The 8452-nt window shown below is 40.5% G+C and overlaps 1 non-coding gene across 1 annotated transcript; it reads left to right on the top strand.

Annotated features, from left to right (window-relative positions):
• Positions 1-7543: 7543 nt before the first annotated feature.
• Positions 7544-7615, top strand: TRNAG-UCC (transfer RNA glycine (anticodon UCC)). The gene has a single exon. It is a non-coding gene; the product is annotated as a tRNA-Gly (tRNA).
• Positions 7616-8452: the final 837 nt, after the last annotated feature.

An 8452-nucleotide genomic window follows, 5' to 3' on the forward strand; every position in this document is an offset into this window, starting at 1 on the left:
TCAGTCTGTACACACACACACACACACATACACACACACACATACACACACACACACACACACACGCGCGCGCGCACACACACACACACACATATATATATACACAAGAGTGAATAAAAAAAAATTAGACGCGTACCTCGAGGATGATCCTGGTCGTCCAGGCGATGGTGTCAGGAGGCGTTACCTAAAAGGAGAGAGGTTCTCGTCGTGGATCGTGCACCGGGAGGTGGTGGCGGCGGTGTCTGATGCGCGTGTGTTTGCGTGCGTGCGTCAGCGGAGTGACGCAGATGTGTTTACCGTGCGAGATGCGGCGCTCGACTGAAGAATTGTGGGACCGACGTGGTCTAAAGTTGTCCGTTTGACCAATCGCAGCGTTGGAATTCGAATCGGCGCATGCGCACTAGCCGTTAGTGCGTACGTGCGAACTGGTCGTCGTCTGTAATAAGAGCGGATGCGATAAGGAAAATGTTTTAACAGTTAACAGTTAACATGTTAACAGTTCTGAAACAGTCTGAAGATGAGTATCGACAAGTTCGGAAGTTCTCGCGTTGGGAGTGCAACCGCCCAACCACCACCAAATCGGATTGTCGAAACGTTTGACAAAACCGCCGATGGAGATTTCGATATCAAAAAAAGACGTTTGTGCAACGTCGGACCGCCTGTTGAAGATGATGATGGTGCAACAATCGGTCACGTTAAGAAAATGTTCGTAAAGCAAACCGAGTTGAATAATAAATACTTACCGACGGTTTCACCGATGGACAACAACGCACTTTCCTTTTCAAAGAGGCGATTGTGCGATATCGCCGATCCAATTGTAAAAACAGACGCCGTAACTGTCGACTATTTACGGAAAAACCTTTTCGGTCGGTACAAATGAGACAATTAACGCGAGAGGGTGCGTTATCGCAAATGCTGGTGCACCAATTAATAGCACAGATCTCACTACAAAGTCATACGTAGACAAAGTGACAAATGGGATTTTAACGATTAAAAACGGTGTTGTGGATATCCAAAGTAAGCGAATATGTAGAGTCGGTGATCCTGTCGAAAAGACGGACGTCGTTACTGTCAACTATTTACGAAAAAAACTTTTCGATGAAAAGCAAATAATTGACGCTAGAAAATCTGTTATCACTAACGCTGGCATGCCTAAGAGTAGCACCGATCTCGCTACAAAGTCCTACGTGGACAATATGCAATTACATATACAAAAATTACTTATTAAGAATAAGTGTTATATCGATGACACACTATTTAAGTTTTACAAATTTCTATTAAACATTAACGACAACGCTAACAGAAACTTAAATCAAATATCGCTTATGCGTATATTAACCGCTGACAATCATCACCAAAGCGATTCTGCAAACACAGATCTAAATAGTAAAGATACAAAGGAGAACGAGGATGCGACAAAAAATATGGCGCGTCCTCCAATCGCTGATAAGACAATGAAGAATGATGATGTGAATAAAAATATGATACGTCCCCCGGTCTTGGAGGACGAGGATGTGACAAAAAATATGGTGCGTCCTCCGATCACTGATAAGACATGAAGAATGAGGATGTGAATAAAAATATGATAGTCCCCCGGTCTCGGATGATGTGAATAAAAATATGGTACGATTGCCGAACATGGATCCAATGTAAGATGGTAGAATGTCGTAAACAAGTTCATTGTCTATCCGACATGGCAAGAGTGAGGAGGTCAAAATGTTCTCCCGTTCAAAAGGGTAAGGTGAGAAGATCTAAACGAATAGCCAGTCTTAAACGAGGCGGTGGACTGTTAACAACTCTAACAGCAGGAGCTGCAGGAGCGTTAGGATTCTATATCGGTGATAAAGCATTAAAAGGTGTCAAAAAGGTGGTGGGAACGGTCGTAAACAAAGGGGTCGATTTATTACCGATAGAGTTACATATTCCGGGATATCAGTAATGCGGACCGGGAACGAATTTAAAAAAACGATTAAAGAGAGGCGATCCCGGTGTAAACAAGTTGGACGCCGCTGGTAAAGAACACGATATCGCATACGCAACGTACAGCGATAACGAAAAGAGCAGCAGCAGATCGTAAATTAGCCGATAGCGCTTGGGAAAGAGTTAAAGCTAAGGACTCGAGTATCGCGGAAAAGGCTACGGCATTGGCGGTTACAAACGCGATGAAGTTAAAAGCAAAGTTCGGTGGTGGAAGAGTACGAAGACGAAGAAGACGATCAAAAAGGAATAATATAAAACGCCTTGTCGAAATGATGAAACGAAAAGCGGGCACTGCAGGGCGGGGATTATACCTTAAGCCCTACCCTTTGACCGGATCGGGGATGGGCGGTAAAAAAAAACGTCGTCGCCGTCGTCGTCGTCTCCAATAAAGGAAATACCAGTGCGACCGCTATCGAACATAGAACTAATGTGGTACGCAAGAAGACTAAATATAACCGATTTTCGAGGGGTCTTCATGTTGGACGCATTAGCTACACAAACGAAGATTAACGAAACTGCGATAGTTAATCTTGACCGCAGTACTGGTCATGGAACACACTGGGTATGTTATAGAAAACGTGGACGGCCGGTGGACTATTTCGATAGTTTCGGTAATCTGCGTCCACCTAACGAATTAATGCGTTATTTTCCACTCGATTCGATTATAAATTTCAATTATAACGCCAGACAGAGTATAAACACGGTTATCTGCGGTCATTTATGTCTTGAATTTCTCAGTCGTGATTCGTCAGCCTACAGGTAAACATGTTCTGCATAAGTGGAAATACGTCGTTCTTACACGCTACATTCTTTCCGCCATTGGATTTGTCTGATGGCGATTGGGAATTGGCGTTGATAAACTTAACCACATACAACTCGATTCCAAATGTCGAAGAGGGAATCAACAACACATTTACTGTTGTACCAAAGAAACCTCAAAAACCGATTAAGCTGACACTAGCGACCGGATCGTACGAAGTGGATGATATCGCCAAACGCTTGAGCGATGAACTCAAAGACAAAAGCAAAATAGATTTACTTATGCGTCCGAATAACAACACGTTAAAACGCGAACTTAAATGCAGCGCTGCCATCGATTTGACATCAACGGATAGTTTAGCACCGTTGTTGGGGTTCGAGAAAACTAATCTGATGGCGAATATATGGCACGTGTCATCGAAGCCAGTTGCCATTAACAACGTGAACACCGTACGGGTGGAATGCAACCTTATACGAGGCTCCTACACGAACGGATCAGAGGGACACGTGTTGCACGAATTGACGCTAAGCGTACCGCCTGGTTTCAAAATAATCGAATCGCCGAAGAATATAATCTATCTACCGGTCAATACGAAGAGCTTAGACGATATCGCTATAAAGTTTACCGATCAAGACGGAAAACCGATTAATTTTCGCGGTGAAACCGTTACGGTGAGATTGCATTTACAAAGGAAAACGAAGTAAAAAAGAAAGCCAATAGATGGGGTTAATATACAACAGCGTTGGTACTAGTAGCGAAACGACGCGCAAACCGATCAGTCGACGTGCAAACACCAAAGCGTTAACATCGCGTAACGTGTTGTTTCTTCGAAAACTTGGTTTTACAGTTTTGGTGAACCGTAATGGCAGGAGCGAATATGTTGGACGTCGGTGAAAGTGTTTCGTTCGATAACACGATCACACAGTACGAATATCATACCCATCTACCGTACGCTTCGTCGACTTACAACAACAACGATGAAATCCGGATTCCGATACACCAACAAGATGTGTACACTTTACCGCATAAAAGCTATTTGATGGTCGAAGGTGCGTTAACTACTAAAGCAGGCGATAAAAAGGCAACGGAATCGTGGTTAACAAACAACGCGATACCGTTTCTCTTCGAAGAGATACGATACGAGATAAACGGCACGGAAATGTGTCGCGTACAAAAGCTAGGAATAACGACAACGATAAAGAATATTCTTTCGTTGCGTAAAAGCGAAGAAAATATTTTGGAAAATTTCGGGTGGAAGTTCAAAGCGTCGGATAAGTTCGATTTGGAAGAAAACACAGGAAGATTTTGCTTCTACGTACCGCTGCGTATGCTGATGGGTTTCGCCGAAGACTACAGACACATAATATTGAACGTCAAACAAGAATTGGTTTTGCTTAGATCTTCCAGCGACGTGAACGCATTAGTGTCTTCCAAAGAGGCGCCTGATTCCAAGTTGAAAGTGACTAAGATAGCGTGGAAAATTCCGTATGTTCACGTTGCCGATACGATGCGATTGCATTTGTTGAAGGTAGTAGAACGAGATAGACCGTTAGCGATTGCTTTTCGTACATGGCAGATCCACGAATATCCGGCTCTACCACAAACAAACATACATTCATGGACGGTAAAAACATGTGCGCAAACAGAGAGACCGAGATACGTGATATTCGGTTTACCAACCGACAGAAAGAATAAAGCAACAAAATCATTGACGCACTTCGATATGTGCGAGTTGGTAAATGTTCGTCTGTATTTGAATTCGCAGTACTATCCGTACGACAATCTACAGGGAGATGTGAATATGATGTATGAAATGTTCGCCAGCTTTCGGTCCGGTTATTATAACAAACCGCAGGACGAATGTCCCGCTTACAGTTTGGCGGATTTCAAGACCAGTGTACCGTTAATAGTTATCGACTGTTCCCGTCAGAACGAATCGCTTAAAACAGGAACAGTAGATGTACGTATCGATTTCGATACTAAAAACAATATACCGGCCAATACGACTGCCTACTGTCTCATTATACATGATAGCATCGTCACGTACACTCCGCTCAGTGGAATAGTGAAAAAACGTATGTAATGCCGGTGATATTTGAGATCGATCAATTAGTTGGTTGACGGGGAGAGGAAGGTAAAAAGCAAATATTAGCTACGTGGCGACGGTTTACGAAATGGTTGATAGCATTTAGTATATTTAAAACGGGTATTGCAGTTGGAATAATCGTAACACTGTTACTGAGCGACTTTTCGCATGAATCTTGTACAACGATCAAACCGATACGGTGTAGAGTGACTTTTTCTACACAATCACCGGTTAACATACCGTTAGTATGGTGTAATTCATCGTCTGTGGAGGTGTTGTCCATTTTTTACAACGCTACCGTATCACCACCATCATCTTCAAAAAACCTGTCTGCTGACGTAGTTAGCAACATCACTACATCGTTACCTTCAGCGAAGACAACAGTATTACCAAAGGTAAACATCGACAAAACCGCATTGAAGAGGAAAAACATAGTGAATGTAACGACATCATTACCTTCAGCGAGGACAACAGTGTTACCAAAGGTAAACGCTACCAAAATCTCATTACCTAACATAACGTTACATGTACATGGTGATGATCCTCTAAACGAGGAAGAAGAATAGGTGGAGGGGGTAACCCCCACCACTTCTACTTTGAAAGTATAAAAAGGCTTAATCCGACTGCGTACACAAATCAGTAGTTGTTGAGCATCCGTCATGGAAGGAAGTGGTGTTTATTCGCCAGACGACGTTCAATCGTTTCTATTCATGAACGATTCTTTGCATAACATCGATCACCATCCTGAAGTTACGAAACCGACTGAGAAGGAGGTTAAATCGAAACCAACGAAGATCCGCAAAAGGAGAAATCCGCGTAAAAAATCTTATGATAAACCTTCTTCAGTTGAACACACGATCACAAAGACCAAGACCAATAAGAAGCAGAAGAAGAAGGACAAAAAGAAGGCGGATAAGGGGAACGAAGGGATATCCCCCACCAACATTGTGATTTCATAGACATCGTCGGTGGTTTCATATCGCCATCCTCATACACGGATGAGCGATCGTCATGGAAGGAGTTATCGAGTATCACGGCTTTCTCGGCAAACGAGGTGAGTTTATAGTTAAAGAACTTGCTGTTGTCGGTGATGGAAACTATATGATTCTTCACTTTCGATCACCGTACCCAAAGTCTGAGTTGACATCTAAATACAAACGGATGGTCGGATGGTTGGAGAGGAATTTTCACAAAATCGATTGGAATTACGGCGAAGTCGTATACAACGACGATATCATGAAGGCGTTATGTTCGCAGTTTGCCACAATACACACCAAAGGGCTGGAGAAAGTGGAATTTTTGCGACGGTTTCATAACGATGTTCGTCAGATACCGGACGGCGCACCGAAACCGAATTCAAATTATATCGTAAATTGTCCGTACCACACGCACAAGGAGAGTGGAAAATGTGCGTTACAAACCGGTTGTTTCTACATGGAGTGGTTGAAGATGCGTAAAAAGCCGTTGGATCTGGTGAGAGAAGCCGATCGATTGCGATCATTTGCGAAAACAAACGCGGAAAACAAAGAGGAATTGACAAAAAACGGTTATTACTATTCCTTCAACGAATTGTGTGTAAAATGTTGTTGGTGTAACGAAAGGATGGATGTGCATCACCACTCAACTCGTTGTCAAAACTGCATCAAGGAAAACGTACCGCTTTCGTTTGAACATGTTGTTCCACGTCGAATACCGCTGTAGAGCTCAGTCTGCTGCAAGATGTTGATGAATCAACATCTTTGGTTAGAGATCTCAATTATAGTTATTGCCTTCCATCTTGGTTTTATGCCAGGAATATTATTTATGCTTGCACTGAATCACTTGCAAACATTTACAAAAAAAAATAAAAATAAAAAAAAATATAAAAAAAGATTCGAGTGTTTTACAGTAGGCCTATTGGGGAGAGATTTCACTCATGTAAAAAAAAAATCTCAACGCGCCACGGTTGCTACCTCGTGGGTGGTGTGGAAACGTAACCGTTTTTTTAAATTTAAAATAACAAGCGGGAAATAACAGGATGTACAGGGTCCATAGCACTGATAAGGTATATATATTTGTCGCTCTGCTCACTACAACATTCATTTCACAACACAGCTGCACATCAGACGAACATGGGTGAGAGAACATCGACATCATTCGAACTTGCTAAAGCAAGAGTGGTTACCAGTATTAGAAACTTGGTGCGCAGTATCTCAAGTGTGAAGGGTGCAGATGTACCCTTTTTAGAATCGCTTAGTGAGGCATTAAGAAATGTGAAATGTGCAGTAGAACGAGGTGTTATACGGGATGAAGATTTGACCAGTACACTGCGATGTAAAATATGTCTGATTGCACGTGTAGGAGCAACAATACTACCGTGTGGTCACACATTCTGCATAGATTGTGTACGGTATTTAATACAACACAACCTTCCATGTGGGATGTTACGAGATTCAATAACAATTTTTCAATCTTAAAAATATTAATATTCTTTTTTTTTTAAATTTAATATACTTTACAATATATGTTTCTCAATTATTCAATTATCATTTTACGCAAGTACTTTTCTTTTGTATTAAACATCGAGAAACAATTAAAACATTTATAGAGAAATTAAATTCTATACGGGAAATCAGATTAATTCAAAAGAAAGAAAAAATATATAAAATAATACGTATTATTTAATCAGAGTAATAACAAACTTTATATATGTAATATTTTCGGTCGCGTTACGAGCTGCGGTGGTTGTGTAATGGTGAGCACAGTTGCATTCCAAGCAGTAGATCCGGGTTCGATTCCCGGCCATCGCACTTGTTTTTTTTTTCCATAAAATTCTAATGTATAAAATTATAGAAATTCTAGTTTTCAGAATATGGCAAGTTTTTTTTCATTAATAATTAATTATAATATTTTATATGTCGGAGAGGCGAGGAGATTTGTCAGGGATTCAACGTTTTGTGTTTCACTCATTTTTATTATTACAAGTGGAGAATATATAAGATTATAATAAAGTTCAATTAATAAAAATGAGTAGATAACTCGTACAATGAAATAATTACAAATGATAATTATCACTTATCAATAACTCAGTAGTACACGAATCATAATATAAGATTAATTTAATTTAGAATTCAAATAATATTAAAACAACTTGCGATAGACCGAGGCTCAGGGAAATAACGAATTCGCGATCACCAGGACGTGTGTTCGATCTGGGTTCCAAAGCAAGACTGCCTTTTCTCGATATTCTCAAATAATATGCCTACTGCATATTTCCTTTTCCTTATTAATTTTATGATACCCCTATCGTCCCGGGATCCCGACTACGTTGACAACCATGTGCCTACCTAGGCCTAAGCCTACCGCAATAAAACAATTTAAACCTTATTTTACAAAATATTACAAGTAATAGTACATTTCTTAAAACTACTAAAAATACAGATATTCTAAAGAATATTCTCATCGTTTTGTCGGAAGATACTCCACTGTACTTTATTCTCCGACATATATATTAAAAAAATAAAATTATTTATCTCGTAATTAAAGGCATAAATGTTCATAAACCGTACAAGAGTTTTGCATAAATTTAATTGTAAAAAATTTAAAATTAGGGTAAAAGATTTATTACCGATAAATGAATTAGTTGA

Source organism: Lycorma delicatula, chromosome 4 (genome assembly GCF_047948215.1).
Source record: "Lycorma delicatula isolate Av1 chromosome 4, ASM4794821v1, whole genome shotgun sequence".
NCBI classification, from domain to species: Eukaryota; Metazoa; Arthropoda; class Insecta; order Hemiptera; family Fulgoridae; genus Lycorma; species Lycorma delicatula.